At 39.2% G+C, this 23,451-nt stretch overlaps 1 protein-coding gene across 3 annotated transcripts in view; it reads right to left on the reverse strand.

Annotated features, from left to right (window-relative positions):
- ITGA6 (integrin subunit alpha 6) overlaps window positions 1–23,451 on the reverse strand; it is a 135,884-nt gene that overhangs the window by 101,293 nt on the left and 11,140 nt on the right. Inside the window, exon 1 of one of the 3 annotated variants that reach the window (XM_032692877.1) lies at window positions 776–794. The exons of 1 other annotated variant lie outside the window; for it this stretch is intronic. The gene's annotated coding sequence lies outside the window, so the exon portion shown is untranslated. Of the gene's footprint in view, window positions 1–775; window positions 795–23,451 lie in introns of those variants that run through there. One more of the 3 variants, XM_032692876.1, reaches the window with a different exon arrangement.

Here is a 23,451-nt window from a genome sequence, read left to right on the forward strand (position 1 = left end):
TTGAAAAATGGTAACCTTTAACCTTGCAACATTATTTCTCTGGGGGCTAATTAAATGAAAAGTCTGCTTTGGTCAATGGTAATTATAGCTGCAGACCTCATGGTAACCTTTAGTTTGTATATTCTGCCTTGTACACAATGCCAATTAAATGGTTGACTGTCATTCCTTAGGTTCATCTAAAATTACATTATCTTAGAAGATAAAATACTGATAATGTAATTTATAATATGTCTCTTAAAACTGCAGTACCTAACCAAGATTTATTTCTTCCAAGTCAAGAAAGGTTAAAAGAAAAAAAAATCTAAAACTTAATTTGTAAAATACCTTTAAAATAGAGGAAACCCAGGTTTAAGACATAGGGTGGTTTGGGGTTTTTTCCTTCCCTTCATAGATGGATTGTTTGGATTAGAGTGTTGGGGTTTTTTGTGTTGTTAAAGGGGGCTTGGTGGGTTTGGTTTGTTTGTCTTTAACTTCCTGCTATTTATCTCTTTTTCTCTGTATCTCTTCTGTGTTTATCTCTCCCCCTGTTGCTCATGCTAAGCTGAATCTCTCTGAGGTTCAGAAAAGCACTGACCTTTCAAATACACAGGATAAACAGTGTCTCAGGCCATATAATGTCCCTCTATCTTGTCATCAGTGTTGTCAAATATATTAACATTTTAAGAAAAACTTATTTGCAAATTTGTGCCAGAGACAAATTGAAGAACTTGCTTATGCAAAGAAATTGCTAAAGAGTAACCCAAGGTATCACCTTACAAAGCATCAATTTACTGACCTCTGCCTTTCCAGGTAGGAAAGCCTAGAAAATTTGTATCTGCTTTGCTCTTCCCTATGAGTTTTACAGCAGTGAAGTAGTGGGGGTTGATAACACATTTCTTCCAGCCATTTCTAATAGCACTTTTTCCAGATGTTTCTAATAGGAAAACAAAGTGAGGACCAGTTTTTCTAACAGCTTCATTTGACAGTGATTTGAGTACCAGTTTCAAATTTCTCATTGAAAGTATTTGTTCTTTACTATTTAATAACAATTCTTCAAAGATAAAGCAGATTTGAGTTTGTGGTTAATTTTATTAGGCTCTGCTCAACTGTTAGAGACTTTAATACCATTAGATTTCTACTCCATTCCCCACTATGCACAAAGAAATACAGTACTTTACAAAAAAAAATCTTGTAAATCAAGACAGGAGTCAGAGCAAAGGGAGTGTCATTGCAGAGCACGGTCCTTTTTTCAGTGTCTCATCACAAACTTCAAACATATTTGCCAGTCTCATATGGATTTTCTGTTGCTTTCAGTTAAACTTGTTTCTGCTGGCCTAACATTTAAAAAAAATCCTTTCCACATACCTGTCCAGTAATGCCCTTTGCCTAGTTGTTCTTCTGTTACTGTTTCAAATCAGGATAATTACACAGCATGACTTCTGTCAGCCTAGATCAGCTTCCATCCAGAATACCTTTTTTGATACTCTTTTACCTCCACTTATTATTATAATTTTATGTTTTAAGAATTTTAAAGTCTTTTAAGTAGCACAATATCACACAAGTTAATGAAAGTTATGGTGACAATCAAAACCAGTGTAAAACATCAAAAATATTTTAAAAGCAGGTATTTGACCATACAACACTCTTAGCCAAATGTAAGCATGATGATGAACATGAAGACATCTTTTCCACTGAAAAAAAACACCTCATTGTTTTAAATTCAAGGTTATGGTTCTTCTTAACACTCATCCTCGCCCAAACCCATGTTCAATGCTTCAGCACCTTTATCATTAACACAGAACACAGTACTATCAAGTGAATCTCCAAAATTTCCTGAAGTGCTGAGATGAAAACACACTATATATACCAGTTTTTTAGTTCAACTATCTGAGGGAAAGACCAGACAGTCACTCACAGTGGATGTATAGAGTAGTTCATCACTAAATAACAGAAGGGTGTTTTCTGTTCACTTTTACTCTATTACAGTCCATCAATTTTTATTGATTTCATCTCTTTGCTAATGGAACTTGAAAATTACAATGAAAAGATTCTGCTAAAAGATTCTTTGCTTTGCTACATGCTGTTTTGACCAATAAAATATTGGGCAAACACAGGCAACTACAGCACTTTTAAAGACAGACTTTTGTTTTCCATCATATGGTGTTTTTTAAACACTTGCCAAGCTCAACTGTGAAAGATACAGTCATATTTACAGAAGTGCTATAAGTGTCAAAGATACAGCCTTTCCACTGTACTACTACTTGACCCTCGTCATTAGCCACTATATCCTACTGGTGCCAATGTTCTCCAGAATTTCATAGTTTTTAATTTTACAATCCTTTCTAGCTTGCAATACATCATTGTATGGCACATTCATAATGGCAAAGCACTTCTCACCCCAGTTATGTTAATCATCAGTATATTTAGTCCTGATCACACATATATACGTAATTAAAATAAATCACGCCTTTCAACTTCCAACGTAAGAAAAATTATCATTAACTCAACTGCATTTAAATTTCATATGTATATTTCAGTGGAACTATCATGAGTAAATATGCAAACCAGAGTAATCTCTTCTTCATAATCACATTAGTTTTAAAGGTATTTGAGCAAATGATTTCCCATATATTTACACAGATATTCCCAAGGGCTTGGTACTAATCTCCTAACACTGCTCAGAAAAGCTGACATCAAATGACATAATTTCCCAGAGAGCAACACCACTTGTACGACCACAGTAATAAGGATCACCATAAGCCATGTGATCATTAGGAAGCCCCTGATGAGAGCAGACCAACAAGCACTGTTACCACAGCAGGGGCCGGGATAGGGGCAGGAGTCCCCACAGCCTCTGCAGTGATCACCACATTCACTCCTTCTCTTCAGCACAACTCTGTCAAGCACAGGATAAAGATTCTCAGATTCAACCCATGCAACAGGAACTGGAGCATGCATTATGCTGATTTAGAAACTGGCATTTTAGCACAAACACAGGAACATCACAGAGTGAAAAGGCATGTTGTACTAGAGTGGTCAATGAGCCCCTGAACCACAATGGCAGTGACAGAGAGGTCACCGCTTTGGAAGTCCTCATGGATTCTGGTTTTCTCCCAGTCCTCTAAAGAGTTTATAGGTTTATTAGGAAGTTCCCCTCCCATTCTCTTCATTAAAATTATCTTATCATCACTGACATACTTTTCTATAAAAAAGGTTTACTCGTTAAAATACAGAATAAGAAAGTGCTTTGATGCCACTAAGAGTGGATACACAGAAAAATTACATCAGCATCACTAAAATGGAAAGTATATTTCCTCAAAAATATGATGGTCAAAATTTTTACTCCTTCATTCAAATAAAAATATCATAGCATACATTAAGAGTTAGAAAACTGAGATCTTAATAGAAGAACTCACTAAAAACTTTTGAAGAAAATACACTTTCAATCAAAGAAAAAAAAAAAAGGAAGTGCTAATGGCGATATTTACTGCATTTTTTTTCTCCATTTCTCCACCTTTCTTTCCTTTGGCAGCAACTCTGTAAAGAGTGGAGAAAACTTGGAAATATTTTATATCACTTCATGTCTGGATAAATACAATTGTCTTTTATGAAAAGTGAAATGCACATGCATCAACTGGCTGACATCACTGCAACTATGACAAAGTGACTACTTCTCTGCATTAACACCAGAGCTGGACCTCCAGAGATACTTTAGAGCCTCTCCTATCGTATGGGACTTGACCATAAGGTTCTTGAGATACAAATCTTGAAGCTTTCTAAGCACACATTAGTTGACAAGAGGTAAAACATCACATTTTGGTTACTACTAAAACAGTATGTTGTTCCATGAGCCACTGGAAACATGATGCCTGGTTTCCTATAGACGTGTCCCAGATTTTTTAACCCACTTATCTCCAAGCACTCTGTTCAGCCAGACAAGTGACATATGGGTCATGATGTTTTCACAGCTACATGTGTGCCGGCTGACCGGCCGGTGCAGGATGTGTTTGCTCATTGACCAGCTGGCTGATGCCCAGTAGAGGTGACTGGGAGCCAAGATGTAGCTGCCTTTTCTCAGCAGGGAGCATTAATGAGGCTGTTCTCTTTCATCCAGCTGCTGAATTTCGTTAAATTTGTAGGAACTCAGATATATTTGAGACATCTCATTTGCGTGATAAATTTCACAGCCAATAGGTTCAAGAGTTGTGGTGGACTAAAAAGGAAGAAAGAGAAACACAGTGTCTGACAGACACCACAGTGCAAACATACATGTTTCTTTGCTGTTGTAAACCTGGCTGCATATAAACCACCAGGGTTCACCACACACCTCTAGCTAATTTTAACTTTTTTTTTCCCTCTTGTATAATTTTTGCTTTCACTAGTCTCTCAAATGCTACCCATTCTCACTAATGTTGCCTTACTACTCTTCCATGTCTTGAAACCCTTCTTCCCCTGCTTAGAAGGTATTTCTAAGTCCAGTTAAACCAGGCTTTAGAAGTAAGTAGCAATGAGACAGTAGAAATACTTTACAAATATACAGTTAACCAAGGTGTAGTAATATACATCACATTAAAATGTTTTAAATAGAAGGATTTATACATATATAAAATTTATATGTATTTTCAAGCAAGGTAGAGAGAAATACCTGTTAATCATGCCACTGTTCAATAACAAATCCTGCATCTAGTGTGTTTGTTATCCTACCACATTGACCATTCATATGGCTACAGCTCTTTAGCACTACAGTATTACCTGCAATGAACAGCACTAACACAGAACAACCTTGTCCCCAGCTACCAAGTGTTCTGGGGGAAGAGTTGTCAGCATTTCAAGTTCTCTCAACATGACACAGGACAGCCTCAGCACAGTCTGCCAGTACTGGAAGCTTCTTTCTAGCCCTCATCTGCCAAGGTGCAGTTTATACATACTTTTGGAAATAAACACCCTAGATTTTAAGCCCATCATGTAAATCTACAGAAAATACAATCTCAGTTTCATGCCTACTACACAGTAGGTGTTTCCATAACATAAAATGTTTCTCATATTTTCAGCAAATGCAGTCAAGCATAAATTTCCAGGATTGTACAAATAATGTACTCTCTAGAGCTAATAAGAAGCAAAACAAGGGCTGACATACAAAAAAATATTTTGTCATTCAAATGTATAGTGCAACTGAATGCAACTGCTAGACTGTTTCTAACAACCTGGACAACTGCAATAAAACTAAAAGTGCAGTTTTATAAAAAATCTGTATGAAGATACATGTGAGATGTCACAGCACTGGCATATTTTCTTGATAATATTTATAGGAATATTATGATCAAGCCACTTTAAAAAGATGGCAGAATGTCTAGATGATTTTTTTTTAATTACTAGGTCCAAACTGTCTTCAGAACAGGTGCTACTCTTATATCCCCACTGTATAAAAGACTCAATTCTCTCACCTCAGAGGAGGAAAAGAGACTCTTAGCCATTAATTCTGTAATGTACACAGTACATCCTGGACTGGGGTTATGACAGTTCCATGAAAACATAGGCTCGGCTACCAGCAAAAACCCATTCAGTTATTAAGAACAGGACAGCGAGCAAAAGAAAACAATGTTATGCTGCTGAATAAATCCATACTTTTTCAGACCTTGAGTGCAGTTCAGACTAGTCCAATTATTTTATTAAGTGAACGGTTCAGAGGAGACAGCAAGGGAGAACAGAGGTATGGGTCAGCTGGGCAGGTTATGACTGATCAGCCTGGGAAAGTGATGGTCACAGTAGCAAGTGGCAAAAAGATGGAAAGGAGTAAGGAGCGGGTAAAAAATGCTCTTCATGGCCTCTTCTGATACTGGATATAGGCTCCAACAAATGAAGTCATCAGAAGCCAGTTCAGAAACAACATGCACAGCACTTCCTCACACAGCTGACCAAACTGTGGCAATCAAAATCAAGCCATGCCATGGAGACATTTAAATAGAGCTGGGGTCATGTGGAAGAGCAAATACATGCTTGGAAGGGAGCCTGCCTCATGTTGTTAGACAGAAAACATTAATCTCAGGAAATCGTCCTGGGCTGAAAAAGTTGGAGGAGGGAAAGCTACTGAGAAGAGGGGAGGTGTGGGGAAGAGGCAGTCCCTCTTCATTCAACTGTCTGCCTATGAGTTACAGATACCATTGGCCCAGACAGGATGAATTTTCCTAGGCTCATACTCCCAAGTCAGCTTGAAGCACAGCTGTAAACCTGCTACTGATGCTTTCTGACTCAGGTCCAACCCTGTTGCTTTTGCTGAAGTAGTTAGAAATTGCCATGAACAGAAAATGTTGCCCTAAAATGGCTACCAAGGCCTGTCCTAGCAGGATTCTCTGTGCCTGCAAACAGTTGTGGCCACAGGAAAAAAAACCAAAAAACAACTACCAAACCAGTTCCAAATAAAGTCCAATAAATTAATAACATTTTCCAAGGACCATATCAGGTCGATGTGCTGTCAGCTAAAATGGGCTACCCAACCATCAAAAGATAGCTCACCATTGCAATTATCAGAAAGTCATAATGATACAACAGCACACTCAGACATCATCTATTAACCAATCCATCTGGATTTTCTGCTTTTCTGCTGCTAAATTAGAGCAACTCTGCCATAGTCTCGGAAAACGTAAAATAAAGTAAAACAGGGAAGCAGTCCTGGCAACTGTTATTTTGAAGGCATAGAGGAAAAAAAAAAAGTCCAGGAGGTATTACAGTATTTGCATTTGTAACTGATAAAACTGAAAGTGAAATACTCATGCTGCCCATAGTTGCATCAGCAGATCTCCTGCCCCAAAAATTTCCAGCCAAAAACTACCATAGCACCACTCAGCCCAACTCCCCTCTGTTCCAGCACTATCATTCACTATGCAGAGAGACAGGCTCATATGGATTGGATTAGCAAGATAATTCTTTACAATACAACTCAAAATCACCAAAATAATTTTACCGGTTTACACAAGTTTTGTACAACCCTCCCTTCACAACCTATTGCAGAAATAGAGTGCATCCTTCCAGCTGTAGATTGTTTTCTGTTATAAAATTTCACTGACAGTTTCTTTTAGGCAAAATCACAAAACCATATTCAGCTTGTCACTACCCTAAACCCAGTGCCACTACCCTAAACCATGCTCTCTATATATGTTACATGTACAGTCCTCACACTCGTGAGGCAAAAATGTTACCAGGCACAGCAGGAAGACCCGGAGAAAATACGAGCCAACAAATCTGTGTCCTAAACTCATAAATTGGAATGACTTAAGCCTTGACAACCTGTAGAGATCCTTTTGGGAAAGGCAGAGCATGCCAGGTGCGGTCAGTGCTTGCATGGGAGGAGTTCAGTTTTCTGTGCCACCATCTGGGCAAGGCCCACTTCTGCTGCACAGCATTCATTACTCCCTGTGTAATGACTATCACAGCAGCTGTGATGTCTGCATGAAATCCAGGCCAAAAAAAAAAAAAAGGGTTATTATTTCAGTAAGCCATTAGAATTTTATCAACTTTAAAGATGTATATGACTCTCAAAAATGTATCAGCTGTTAAATTCAAAACTCCTCCAGCAAGTTACAATGCCTGCTATGCAGCTGACATTTCTGGAACATAAAATAAAATTTCACACTGGAACATTTAATCTCCAGTGGAAGCAGATTACTGCCGTGTCTTCCAATAATACTTTCAGCTGACGCAGCATGATAGTCTTCATAGGAAATAAGATCTTGGCTTTGAAATAGAAGCCAGTTGTGAACATTGCCTTTTGAATGCAGGAGGTTATTTAGCTCTTATCAAGACCGATAAGGAAGTTGTTTGTCTACAGGGAAACACAATACAGTAGGACGTTGGATTTCAGATTCCACTGCAGGTAAAGTGCAAGTTTACATTTGCTGGGGAGAAAAAGAAAAGCTTTTTGGCTTATTTTTAAGTTCTCCTAAACCCACAAAAAGCATCTCTAATTTGTAAAGCATTTATAACACCATCAGTACTACACACTAGCTATAAGATAAGAACTTGCATTTGCCCTTGCCAGTAACACACTACATCCTAAGTACACTCACAGGATGCTATTTGGTCTTGCAATTGTAGGAAGAAATGGTCCACGACTGCAAAATCCATTTCTGACAACTGGCTACAGCTGTACGGTATAAGCCGCTATGTGTTATGGAAACCAACCCTATCTTCCCCAGCCACTGGAACCAAACACTGCTGCTTTTTATGAAGTCAGTATTTCTGTTCCTTGTTTCTCCTCAAGCAACTAAGCCATAAAGTTGACAAGCCTCAAATGCTAGTCTGAGGGCACATATATAGCTTGTGTTCAGAATAACTGAGAGAGGATACAAAACCAAACCGTGATTGTGCTACCATGCTGCAAATGGACAGACAGCAACATGCACTGTACCCAAAACTTTCAAATATGAAAAGACATTTTCATGAGGCTGTTTCAAGAGGTTCAACACATTCACTAGCAATGATCAGAAGAGGACTGATAACAGTTCAGCAACACTATAACAAACAACAGCCCATACTGTCAGAGATCTGTAAGCCATCTGTCCAGATATAAGGGTGGCACAGAAGTCCTGGATGCCTGCAAGTCTATTAGTGCTGTACTGTCTCCACCATCTGTCAATACTGAAAGTTTTCCTGAATTAGCTGCAAGATTTGAAGAGAGAATTGCATGCCCTATGGACGGTATTAACACGATGTATACACAACTCCCATCCCTCCTGTTTCAAGTAGAGCAGTAAGTTGCCCATAAGCAAGGTGAATCACCTCATGTGGATCTCCCTCCTGCATTTCACTGTATCAGGAGTTGCTGGAGGAAAACCATAAAAGTGGCTTAAAACAGTTATTCCATCCCCCTCCAATCCTCTCCTCAGTTATGTTCTTACATTAACAGAAGTGACATGCTAGAGATACATTTTAGCTATTGAAAAATGTGGATCTGACTCCCCGTCTTAATCCGCTCACAGAACATGAACTTAAAATCTGCACTCAGCTTTGGGGGCCCCAGCATAAAGGAGGATGTGGATCTTCTGTGACTCTGTGATTCTGCTGGAGAGAGTCCAGAGAAGGCCACAAAGATGATGACAGGGCAGGAGCACTCCTCCTATGAAGACAGGCTGAGAAAGTTAGGCTGTTCAGCCTGCAAAGAGAAGACTCTAAGGAGATATCATAGCACACTTCCAGCACTTAAAGAGCCTACAACAAAGCCGGAGAGGGACTTTGAACAAGGGCATGTAGTGACAGGACAAGGGGCAATGGCTTTAAACTTGAAATAAACTAGGTTTAGATTAGATATTAGGAATAAATTCTTTACTATGAGAGTGGTGAGGAACTGGAACAGGTTGCCCAAAGAAGCTGTGGCTGTCCCATCCCAGGAAGTGTTCAAGGCCAGGTGGAATGGGGCTTTGGTCTAGTGAAAGGTGACCCTGTCCACGGCAAGGGGGGTTGAAACTAGAGGATCTTTAAGGTCTTTTCCAATCCAAACCATTCTATGATTCTGTAATTTAAATTCTGTTTAAGGAACTTCTGATTCTGGCAGCCATAGAAACTGATCCCACTTATTTCATGCATGAAATTTTGCTGAATATTGTTTTCTTGATGGGAGTCTGATCTTGTTTATGGGAAGTTTCTTCCATCTGAGCAGATGCAATTACAGAGGATTGCTAGCAATACTTTTTAATTTATTCCTAATTAAACAATCTTATAGGCAAATATCAACAAAATTCACAGACTTAGAACCTACAAGCTCATCAAAAGCCTGAACATTCTCACATTTCTGTTCTCCTGTAGAGAAAGAAGGCTCAGGAAAGGAAAAAAGGCAGAAGCAGTGACACAGGTACCACTCCTGCTCCCACTGCTCGAGGCTCAGGCACGTACCCCAGCCAGACTGCTGCATGCAGACCCACTGCCACTGCAGCAGCCTCCTCTACCACTAAGTGCCTCCAAATTGGGGGCTGATGAGAAGTCTCAGAGATGTAGCATTTTCTGAACTACTGCTGTAGTAATAGTACCTAGCTACAAACACAGTATCTGAGTTGAGGTCTTTGGTAGGTGTAAGGCAACACTTTATACCATATTCATAGTATATAAAGCATATCATGATGTTTAAGAATTCAAAGTTATTACAGACCTGATAAATGCACATAAACCACTAATTCTTTCCCATTTCTTAGTCAACACAATATTCCAGGTTATACTTCAATGTAAATGCAGTCTTAACTATGAATCAAACATTTTCATCCTTTGTTGTGAGTACAACAGCAGTGGAGCATACAAAATCTACTTTCATTATGGAAGTATAAGATGAAATCCAGTACAGCACACCTTACAGGTAATTACATATTAATATAACATTAAAAAGCTTCAGTATGCATTACAACAAAATGAGAAATAGAAAATACTTCACTGCATTCAAGCAATTGTTTCAGGTTTATATACCAACAAGAACTAACTGTATTGCATAGTACAAAGTGACAATGAAAAGTGTTTCTTATTCATATTTCTACACCCCAAAAGTTGAACCAGAGAATAATCACTTATGTCCGTTTAGGTTCATTATGTCTAATAAACTGACTTATCAAGTTGATTAGACTGCAGACACACCCACAGAAAAGTTACTCATGCAATCTCAGATGACTCTCTTTGCATACTCATTAGGCTATGTCTCTAATTACATTATTGAAGCATTTCTCTGAAACACTTCTTTATTTAGCATTTGAGCATTCAGAATTTATTTTTCTCCTCTAAGAATATAGGTGATGCCTCTGTCCATGTAAACTACTGAATCCAAGTTACAAAGGAAAATTTACATCTGGTATTTCCCAAACATGTTTCACTTTGCATTTAACATATGCTCTTTTAACATAACTTCTTCAGGTGTGAATTCCTAACTCTTAAAAAAAAATTAAATTTCATTATACAAAACCAATACAAGTCATATTCAGAAAAATAATTTCCCTAAAATTTATGGATATAAATCTTCACCCTCAGACACAGATCAAACATCAGTCCAAAATATTAAAATTTGATCAAGTTATAAGCTTCTTAAAAGTGATTATTTACAGAGAAACGCAAGACAACCTTAATTTCAAGGAATACAATCATCTCTATTAACATTAAGTATATACACTACATAGAGTACTCCTACATTTTGCACACTCTGAAGGCTAGTACTGCAGTTCTCATGCTTCATGACCAAAAACATACACCCAAAATCAAAGCACATGACATAATGAACATTAATTAACATATGCCTGTATAATATTTGTTGTAAAGAACAAAGCATCTACAAAATTCTTTTCAGAGCTAAAAGGTTTGCTTGTTCTTGACCAGAAATACAGGTATGCTCGACTTTACTTTTTAAAAAATAATGTAATTTTAATTTTTATTTATGGTACTTAAGATACTTCATTGTTAAGAAATCATGTCCTATGATAATCACTATCTGTTTCAAGAATTATATCTGCAAACAGAACATTGTGCCTAGTCCACATTTCACGAAAGGTGATCTACATTTTTCGTAAGTGCCTTTTGTCACGTATTTCATTCTTATAATAATGACAGTATGACAATGTGTAGCACAAACCTGAAGGCAAACACAAATTCTCTTGGGCCAGTGGTGAGAGAAAACAAATCATTCTCAGTCCTCCAAACACACCAAGGCTAATAAAGTGTTAACTAAAATATTTTAAGAGTCAAGTCAGCTTAGTCCTAAGAAGCCCTCCAGAATACATGTTGTTTTGCCTAAGCTGAACTTTCCTGTTTCATTTCCACTTCATCCTACTATATTCAAGCTGAATGTGAAGCTTTAAAAACTCTCATACTGCAACACTTTCCCACTTGTAAATCTGTTCTTTGCAGAGCCATTCTGACGTGAGGACAAAGCTACCACTAAGGCAGCTACAAGTAACCAGTGTCACAAGGGAAAGAAAAAACCACCCTGAGGCTCTGCAAAAGCAGCCCAAGAATTTCTATTCATACGAGAAGTTGAACCAATGGTAAAATACTGTTTCTCTGAAATGTTAATTTACATAAAGAGTAATACAATTTAGACATGGATTTACAGTCTGAGTAATTGATGGGATGAACACAAAAAGACAGACTTCCTTGCACAGTGTGTCGTGTCCAAAGAACATTTGTTTCACAGAACAGCATCCACCATGCCTAGGAAGCTGATTCATCATGATACACATGAGTCAGGTGCCCATTACAAAGGCATCATGAATCACTCCAGGGCTCTAGATCATATTCCAAATGCATACACAGCACAGGAAAAGTGTTCTTATACCATGAGCAAAGGAAGTACTTTCAGCATGCAGTCACTATTGCATTTTTATTTTTTAAAAAAAGCCAAAAATAAAGAAAAGAGAACCAAGGGAAAATGTCAAACAAGCTCAGCAATTCTGACTCCTCCACATCAAAATAGTGCTGATAATATGACACTTCTCACTAAAAACAAAAGCAGTTCTCTACAAGATGTCTGGTTAGCTAATGAACCTAACTGTGCTGTCTCAGTGACCCAAGCCTTTGCTCAAATGAGACCACAGACTCAGCAAAGAAGTGCCATGGACACTTTCCATTAGTCTCCAAAAGGCATACTAGAACACTTTCTGTTTCTATTGGATTCATTTAAATATAACAGCATCACTTCTTGGCTACATTAAGGTAAAAGAAATAGATATCAATATGCTATACCATACCATTAAAATGCAAAACTTAAAGCCTTATATCAAGTACTACCAAGTTTCATAATGCTCACATCCACAGAAAGGACTCCACATTTTCATGTGTTATCCTATCCTAAAGTCCACACTGTCATAGTTGTCCCATTAAAATATTTTGGCAACACTAACCAGCCGGGAACTGAAAGAAATACTTCCAATTCTCCAAGTTCAGATTACATAAATACAACAAACAAAACATTATCTTTAGTAAAAAAACAAGCTCTCATTTCATTCCAGGACACACTCCTGCTATCCAAAATTTCTACTGCATTCACCCAGCATAGCAAATTCTCATCTTGCACTGCTTTCCTAGCCTAAGTGCCTGACTATGGGACAAGATGGAGTCCTGGCACAGAGACAAAAGCCAAAGTGCAGAGGTTGTGCTTGGAGACTTCCTGAACATGCTAAAGGTAAAAGCATAAAGGAAAAGCATAGCTCTTACTCACAGTGTTGCAGAGCAGTAGCTGAGACCCGCAAATGACATTTTAATCCCTCTAAATTGTTTTCCCCTCTAAAACACGGAAGTCAGATCAGGGGGGTATCCCAAACAGTCTCCTCAGTAACTACCCAAAGGTGATCCAGGACTTGGAGGTGTTACCACAGCAGGTAGGAATCAGCTGTGTTTAGACAGGTGTGACAACAGACTAGTGCTTCACAGGCTGTAGATGCACCTGGACCCCCACTGCAGGGCAGCAGTGCTATGCAATGTAGAGCAACAAGAGTTCATGAAGAAGAGAGGAACTGGCAGGTACAATAGGACTGCTATTCTCAGAGGGAAGGCTGTTATCTAAAAAGAGAAAGAAGAAGTCTGACTCAGAAACTTAATAAAAACCACAGAGAAGTTTGACTGTGGCTGAGATGTAAATCAGAAGAAAAAGCGGTTTAAAGAGAGGATTTCTCAAACTTATTTTGCTGCTGAAAAGCTGTTTGGCAGAAATGCTGCAACTAGTTCATAATAGTATTGTTACTCTCCTTGTAGAATTATTTTTAAAACTACATACTAATTACAGATCATCTTATGACAAGGGCATCAGATTTCTTTACGGTGTGCCTGCTTCTCCTTCAAGACGTTTTCACATGGGCTTACCATGCCAGGAGATAGCAGTTGTCTCTCTGTAGAGCTGGCCAAAAGACTTTCTCCTTTCCAGAGTGGAAGGGGCAACTAGCAGGTGATAAGAGCCTCACAAGTTAATTAAGGATGTGCTTCCTCATCTAAATTGCGAAGGTGCAAGGTGCAGCTTGTAGCAAGTCAAGTGTTCTGCAACCCAACTTTCAGAGAGCGGGCACCAGCCACCAGATGCCTCACGCAGCTTACTGACAGTAACAAGCTGCTCAGCAAGTAAGCTGCTGCTTTCTTCAAGCAGGGTCACACTTACAGATAGCAGACACAAGTGAAGGGATATAGAAGACAGGGCTACCTGCAGACATCAGTCTGGCGCTTTTCTCAATCCCGAACTTGCTGAATCATGGAAACTGCATTAAAAATAGGTGAGGAACAAAAGTTGAGCTGGCCAGGATAAAAGAGGGTTTGATAGTTCCCCCAGGCTGGTTCCCAACAGTCTCCTTCTGTCATCACCCCTAATGCATCTTTTAGATTCAATCACATCAGGTGTCTGCAAAAGTCTGTCTGTTGCATTGTGTAGGCTGCTTCTGAATGACTTAGTGTCCATAACAAAATGGTTTCTGATTCCCTCCATTAAGCTAAATACTCTCAATTGTACTGGAGAACACGGTGATATTGCAACTGATAGCAGACTGGACCATTCTCAGTCTGAACAGACAAATGGTCAAGCACCAGAAAAAGGTAGCATCCACCAATTTAGCTTTTGGAGATTTAAGGCAAAGAAAAGGGAAGTGGCTTTTTTTCAGACCATACTAGATACTTGCCTAACTCAGCTGCAAAATGGGCAATCACAGGTCATCCACCCAGATGGCCTCAGCCATAAAAACCATACTTATACCACGCAGGTTTCTCCCAGTATTCACTGCTGTTCAGCAGGCTAAATCCTATGCTATCACTACTAAATGCAGCTATTATTGACCTTTTAGTTATTGAAAGAAAAAAGAACCAAACAAAATCCACAAAACATAAAGAGGTGCTTTAAATTATCATAAATCACAGGTCTTTCAGTTATGATTCAGAGTGTGGATACTGGAAAATACAATTAATGTTAACACTGAAGGTCAGAACAATGTGCTTGTGTTAGAAACACTTTCATTTTTAAGCAAGTACAGGTAAATAAGAATGCATTACATTAAATGTTAGATATCATAGTAAAGGGGTTGGACCAAGTTCATACCATGTAGAGAGTTAGGAAGTACTTTTCTTCCTCTTTCCAAGTTACTTTCTCCCTCTATATCCAAAAGTAAACAGACATAAAAGCCAAATCTTACCCAGCTGGTGGTCCATTGCTATTATTCCTACATCAGTTTCCACCTTAAGCCTCTGCAGCAGTTTTATTTCAGTCTCAAACTCTGCTTTGTTACTGGCAAGCAATACTGTTCTTTTAATGATTAACTGAATAAATTAGCACCAGAGTCACAGCCGAACACTGTGGAACAAGACACTATCACAATGGCTATATTTTAAATTATGAGAGTAAACATTTACTCACAGCCAAGGTGAACAATTGTTAAGAGATAAAAGTATATGTAGTCCTTTCCTTTTAAATAAAAATAAAATAAAAAAGAACAAAACCCAAAACTTAAAAAGCTTTAATCAGCTTTGCTACTTAAAAATCAGTCTTCCAGAGAAGAGGTAGCAAGAGATTAAAGCATATTTAAAAATCCATATAACAACTCGAAGGATACTAATCTGCTATACACTCCAGTGTCTTAAGGGCAGCTTATTGATACACACATTCATTGACATAGACTCTAAATGATTAGCCTTCATCAAAACAAGATTCCACCAAGCAGCTTTGGCAAACAGAATAAATACATCTGGGCTACCTCTGATAAAACATTGCAAAAGAGAAAGAAAAATGGGCAATACAGCTTTGCAAATCTCTTAAAGTAACTGTATTCATCAATAAGCTATGTACTGATGGCCTGCGCTTCCTTGTGTCTGTCCTGCACAATGCAACCACAGTCCCTCATTCTTAAGTGTCAGGATACAAAGCCTCCCTAAGAATACGTGGATTGCATCTGCCAGTCATTCATGGACAACACAGTAGTTATCTGAACCCTGTTTTAGCTGCAGATCTCACACTGCTGTGTTTCACATAACTCAGCTGCTTCTGTTTCCTAGTTTATAATCCAGTCCAATGTCAAGAGTGTGGATAAAAACTCTCAAACTCTAGACAAGGCAATTTAGCCTCGTTCAACTGCCTGCTGGTCCCACACATCTGGAGGTAGTGCTTTCAGGCTGTTCTGTCTGGGGAAGAGGAAGACATTGCTCAAGCTGAAGAGCAATTTTCCTTCCTACACTTAAGTACATCCAACCTGCACATCTTGTCTTTCCTTTAATCTTGGCACAGAGCTGGAAGCTGAAGTTTCAACTAGAACTCTGTCACTCAATTTAGCTCCATACACATCCCAGGTAGATTTCCACAGATTTCCATTGCTTAAACCATCCAGCAGAAGCTACCACTTGGCAGCCAACTCCTGCTTTCACACTCTACTGCAGTCTGGGAGTGCACTATGGTGGGTGCTTCCCAGCTCCTCCCCAGACTCCTCGGGCTTAAGAAACATGCTGCTAGGAATACAGGGACCTGCAGTCACACGCAGCCTAAGTGAGATATTTTGGCAGCTAGAAACACTAAATGCTAATTTAATGCCTTTTTCTCTCCTCTTCATGAATAGCTCCGAGACTCTGCTCTTTCTCTCCTTGCCAATTCTTGTATTGCTGGAGCAAAAAGGTGGCAGCCCCTCTCTGGCCTGATTATCATTGCCACATACTCAGCTCTGTCATTTGTATGCTTCACACACTGTCCTCTGATCTGGCAACAGTCCTGAGTACAAGCTAACTTACACTTTCAATATAATGGCTTTTGTGTCTTCTGCTGCTCTGGAATATATTACATGCAGCTGAAACAGAAGTCCAGCAAGTCAATGTCTGTCATCATCTTGTAAAAAGAACAAAAAACAGGGAAGAGAATGAGATCATTTGAATTTTTACATAGCTTGTTTTGTTTTCAGACCTTCCTGAGTCCATGACAGTCTCCTCTGCTGTTAAATACTTCTCTCCTGCACACCCCTGGAAGCAACCCAGGAAAGGGTACAAATATCAGAGATGCAAGAGATGCAGCATTTCAGTTACAGAAAAATGTTTCTGAGTATTAAAATGTCTTTCCTGTTTAGAGAGAGTTTGCATTTGCCCTACCAAAAGAAAAATCCATCTTCAGTTCTGTCACTCCAGAGACACAAAGTGCATAAAGAGTGGGATCAAAGAGCCTAGTGTGGAAATCTTCAAATCAACCCTTACAGCTCAAAGCTGTATTTCCAAGTCACAGGGAAAGCAGTGGAGGTGGGGGGGGAAAGGCCAATTCTCCTTTTTTCCCTTCCATCCCCCTCAAAAATGTTGCAACACATTTCTCAAACCTAAGTCCTATGCCTCAGGCCACACAACTGTCTCACTTTGCTTCTTGGACACACCTTAAGGTTTACGTAACTGTGTGTGCCAATGGCACAGAAAAAGGTACTACTGAAGAGCATCAAGGTTGTCACTTCACTATTAAGCCACTCTACTGTATGCACAGTTTAGCACAAGTACATTTACGCCAGCACATGAAGGGGCCAGTCCAGCATGGGGAAAAGCAACCCTGGCAGCAGGACCACCTCACTCAGACAGTGTCAGCCACTGCCAGGCTAACGTGAACCTGAGGTGTTAGAGTGCAAGGACAAACTTGACCTCACTTCATTTAACTTCCTTTAGGGATTTATTAAATCTTTCTCAGTATGCCCTGGAGCCAGTAGCACAGTCTCCGGTATCACCAGAGGCCAAACCACGGGTTCTGGGGAGAGTTCAGAGGTGAAAATGAGACTGCAGCCAACCCATGAGAGACCTCAAGTGTCCCTGGGTCTTGTACTCAGGTATACAAGAAGCATGACATGAGGTGGCAATGAGCCATACAAGGCTAGAGTGGCAGATGGGCTAATTGAGGGTGAGCAGCAGTGTGAGAGTAAGGAGAAGTGATGCTGGGAGGGTTAGTGGTCACTACAGACAGTCCAAGCTGAGCACCTGGGCCATGTCCTGGGCCCACCTGCCTTTCCCTCCCTCACCCTACCCTGCACAGGAATCCTTCAGCACCAGTTTGTTACTGATTCAAAGAATCAGGATGACTTTACAGTTGCTTGAGCAGATTTGCCCTTTATAGCACAAACAGGGTTACAACAGGATCACAGCCAGCTTCAGGATATAGGGAAGTGCCTTTGCACCGCTAAGCAATGGAAAATTAAAAAGGAAGAGAAACACTACCTCCAGTGTCTCCAGCACTCCAGCTCCCCACCCACCCACACAGCAGACTAACTGTGCTCAGTAACACAAGTTACTGGGTTTTAAGAGCAACAGGCATGCATGCTTCTTCCTGCAAAGGGAACACCCTGCCCACTCTTGGTATCCAGGGTCCACCTTGCTTTACCTGTTCTGAATGGCACAGGCAAGCCATGCTGACTGCAGTTTTTACATACTGAGCTCTACTGAGGGCTCTCAATACCGTGACAAACTTTTAACAATGTGCACATGCAAAACCATTCCCAACCAGTAAATAGATCAAATCTTCACCATACTCAGCTCCATGGGCCTCCTCTATTCCTGAATAAAACTGGCAGTCCCTGCAACAGAGCAGCCAATTTCCACAAGAAGTTTGATCCCACTGGGCTGGCTATTCATTTCTGCAAACTCACACAGATCAAACCCAGTGTAGCCAAGGATAAGCATGCATAGTTGCACAGTAACACTGCAGAAAAGCAAGCCAAATTCACAGGGCTGTGGGTTCCTAAATTTATTAAAGAACCTTAACTTTTTAAAGCCATGTTGTCAGACACTGTGAAGTACTGCTTAAGTGATAATACTTAAATAAGAAAAACAACATGAAATGAATAGTTTCACTCTTCAGACTGAACACAGCAAGATACAAGATATAAATTAAGTATTCCAACTGGCAGTAGTAAGTTACTGATCCAGCTCTTTGAACCCAAAAGAAGGGCTGCCACGAACTAAAATATATCCCAAACTACTGGACTCTATTAGAGATCTATCTCTACCAGGACTGTCAGTGACAGCTGGCTCTGGACAGGTCATCTGTCATATTCCAGGAAGATTTTCAGTCATTTCCTGGTAAAGACACTCTGCCTACTGACTGTGTAGGAAGATATCACACCTTAACAGGAAGCCTAGGTATGCTGTCATGCTCCTTTTTTAATAACGGAAAAGCATATAATTTCCAAATAGAAAAATATTTGGTAGTGGTATCAAAGAAAACAAGAAGGGTTTTCAATTTTTTTTTTAATGGTAACATTTTAGACACCATCCTCTGATTACAGTGTGACTTCCTAACTTTCCTATTGCTATTAATGCCTACACTAGTCCGAGGATTCTTTCTAATTACAGTTTATTATACATTTGTCAGTTTTGTTTGCTAAGTAAGTTAGTAGCTAGGCTAATTTTCAGAGAGTGACCAAGAAAGATAATCTAATGGGTCCCTTTGGTTTTTATCCTTAAAAAAATTGAAAATAAAAAGATGCAAAGTCACCAGACTGAACTAGCTGAAACAGATTTCATGACACAGATCTTCCAGGCTACGAGACCTTAAAAAGATTTCAGTATTTGGCTCCACAGTTACATCTTTGTTTACAGCACAGACATCCTGGGACTCTCCTCTGTAACCCCATGTGAGTCCAGGTGTTGGTATGTGGGACAAGACAGAGCCTGCCAGTGGTTAAGCCTGAGAGGCAAGAGTGAGCTTGAATGAATCTGTCTTGGAGTCAGCCCCAATGTGCTCTAAGACCCTGCCAGTGTGGCATATACAGTTCCTGTTTCCATGACTCAGTGCCTCACCCACTGCTCCTGGGCAGGCTCTCTGAGCAACATGGAGGAGGGGAACAGACGGTCAGCACATCTAAACTAGATACAGACGAGGAGGATGATGAAGAGGTGCTGCACTACCAACAAGATGTCTGTGCTTCAGTCAGAGCTGGTAAATAGTTCAAAAGCTGTGCCCTGGGAACCCATTAGCTTACTAGACACATAGTTCAGATTGTCAGTGGTGGTAGAGTAGAATAAAAGGAAAGCTAGGAAAAATAAAGCATTTCCATAGAAGGAGCAAAATATTAGCAAATATGTTAGCAAATATGTAAGAGAGTAGCCTTGGGTAATCAGGAAGTTCCAGGTATTTCCAAGTTCTTTTCTTTCACAGCCTCAGAAAGCAGGTTAGAGCTCTTTGGTTGACCCTACTCCACAAACTAGAACAACTTCAAAGACACTGGGGAGGCCATGGTGTTTACAATTTCTACATTGTACTCCCCAATCTGCAATGATGCTCCTGAATGGTCAATGACACCTTACAATGGCCAAGAATCTGGCCCATAAAAATCAACAGGGAAGGCAGTCATGCATGGCAATTCCAGAAACCACTGAAGACACTACCAAGTAACTCACCTAAATACCAAGGGAGAAAGAAAATGTTTCCTAAAAATCAAACAGGGGAACCCTTCTTAAGAAATACATACATACAGCATCTTCTGCCCTGCCTCAGAGGACACACAGCTCCCTGGGATGTGTAATTTCAAGTTAGCCAAGTCTCTAATTAATCTGTGGTGCATAATTTATCAATTCTGGTGGTTTTTGAGATATAACATTATTGAGAGTTACGGCAAAGTTGTCCAAGTTTCAATACACATAACATAGTTCTGTGTACATAATCAACTGTGTAAAGATTTTGGGGATTTAATATGAATATCTTGTGGATAATATACTTCACAAAGTGTTAGCTTCACTCTCTGGTATTTAAAATCCTGATTTGTAAATAATATTCTAATATGATCAGGGATGTGGTATTTTATTAATAGGCAAAAGAAATAATGTCAGATTAATTATTTCAGGGGATTTTTTATCTTGCTATATTATGCTGAAATTTCTACAGCTTTTCATAGGTCTTAAATCTAATTTACCTCATTAAACAAAAATACTGTTGGTATAAATTGTACTTTAAATTCATAGAGAGTAAGTAAACCACTTACATGTAAACAGTCAGCAAGGCATGGTTAGCTATAGTGAAAATAATCTTTTAATGCTAGTGATGTTTTCGTATCTCATGTTGCTTGCTCCTCATTGTCTTCCAAGAGCTTTGCTCTCCAGCAGTCCTGGTTTGACGAACAGCCCCTTTCTCTCTGCCTAATGCGTCACAGTGGAGCTTAGATTATCCATCCTTTAACTTGTCTTGAGGTGCAACTTCCTAAGCTCTATTTAAACAAAAATAATCACGCCTTATTCAGCCTTAATAAAGGCTGTTTGAGATTAATATACATTTTACAATGTGGATTGTTGCATTCTTGCAACATAAGCCACTTCTCTGAGTCTTCTGTTCTGTATCCCTATGTGGGATGTTTAATACAATGGCCTCATTGTAATCACACAACTTTGGCCTTGTGTTGGAAAAACATGAAGAGAGCTTCCAGAATTGCAGAAAGATCAAAGGTTGAAGCCAGGAATTAATGACCTAATAGGCAGAGGTCTAAAAGTCAGCAAACCCCCTAACCCTGAAGCACAGCTCCTTAGACACTTGTCACTGTTTTCAGATTACTGCTGCTTTTTCTTTCTTCTCAGCTCTCATTCCACATTTTTGTAGCAGATTTACAGATTCCCTTATTTCCTTAAAGTGTAAAAATTAGGATCCTACAACTTTATCTCTTCTCACTCATTGCTGTTTATAGTCATGTGACCTCATCTGAGGCTTGCAGCAGCCTTACAAAATAAAACGTGAAACTGGTGTTACAGACAACAGCAGCTGTGGTTGCCAGACATGACTACAGTAATAACCAGCACGTCAGTCAGCCCTGAAAGCAAGCTTATTGATTGCTCAGTACCACTTATCAGTTTCAAATGATGTTACTGACTGACTGTCAGTAAAAAAAAACCCCTAACGAAGTCTTAGCAGCTAAACAACAAAACAAATGCCCCCAAAAGTCTCTTGTGCAGCTAAACTGAAGTACTTGTAGAGCACATAATGAAATATACTTACTATGATATCTATTTTTAAGTTGTTCAGGAAATAGCAAGCTCTTATTTTCTGTAATACCAATACCTTAGTGTTGTCTACTGTAAGAGGTGTTAATGCTCACTGATAATAAGAACTGTAGGGTTCTTTCCTGAAGGTAAAGTTGTCATGGTCTTTAGTTGTTCTCAGGGTAGCACTATAGTGTTTCAATTACTTCACCTGTAAGTTTCCTTAATGCTCCAGTCTATTTTGTAAAGCAGATTCCTGATTTTCCAGACAGAAGAAAGTGTTTCAGAGAAATTACTGGTTTAAGTTCTTGTAGTTTAAGTCATCAATTATTTTATTATTGGCTTTAAGTCAAGACACTGTTTTGCCTATGTAAAAACATTACATGTTGTAATGTCTTTGATTCCACTGCAATAACTAAGATGTATTTGAAGTAAACATCGATAGGCACAAGAAAAAGGAGGAAAGTGCTAGACATCTATATAATAGAGAAGAAGCTACTTAATTTTATAAAAGAAACTGTTTTGAATTAAAAAATTTGTTAAAACCATCACTCTCCAACATGATCAAGCACAATTCAGAGGTATAAATCCAGGTAATCTTGAAACTGAAAGCACCAAGTAAGAAGGATAAAGCTTCTTTTAAGGAATTTGGCAGATACATATCAGCTAAGAAAAAACAAGGTTAGAGAGCTACTCCTTATTGTGACTGGTGCTCAGTCAAAATTGGCAGTAGCTAATCACAGCAAGAGTAAGTGAAAGTACTCAGGCTCAACAACTAAGACACTATTACACTAAGGAACACAAGGAAGAAGTTAAATATGCAGCCATCCACTCACACACACATCAATCTCAATCTCTTTGATGACTCAGCCAGTACTTAGCACTTCATCTATGATAAGCAGTGTATAATCTTGCTGCATAATGGTGTAGCCTGTTATTTCTATAAGTCTTCTGCTCTCACAAGTTTTACACAACCATGAAGCACTGTTGTGGAAAGCATGCTGGCAGCAATACAAAGATCTCACTGATGTGAAAGCCAAAGCCTTTGTTATAAGCCGGGTGGTCAGACTGCCCAGTAACGCTGTTTGCTCATGCTATGCATTACCAAACACTGTTCCTCTCTGCATGATCTTTAAAGCTAATATTGTGTTTGATAGAGAAATATGTAATAATAATAGAGAATATTTCATTTAAGTAATCCATAAATCGATAGCTATACTCTGCTATCCTAAGAAAGATATGTAACATGTAATTTCTACTGAAATGTAATTCCCAATTTATGATATTCAATGTTAGAGATATGAAACAAGTAGAACTACTAGCATCTATTAAAACAGCTTTCAAATTAGGTGGAGTCCAGATCTTTGCTTGGGAACACATTGGTAGAGATTATACTAGACATCTGTGACAGTGCATTGCTCTTGTTTTAATTTTCCTGTACCTCAGAAGAGGTCACAGCATTACGAGTCTACTGGAGATCAGCCACATAGAATCATAGAATGATTTGGGTTGGAGGGGACCTTAAAGACAATCTAGTTCCAACCCCTTTGCCATGGCTTGGGATGCCTTCCACTA

The sequence above is a fragment of the Chiroxiphia lanceolata genome, chromosome 7 (assembly GCF_009829145.1).
Source record: "Chiroxiphia lanceolata isolate bChiLan1 chromosome 7, bChiLan1.pri, whole genome shotgun sequence".
Taxonomy (NCBI): domain Eukaryota; kingdom Metazoa; phylum Chordata; class Aves; order Passeriformes; family Pipridae; genus Chiroxiphia; species Chiroxiphia lanceolata.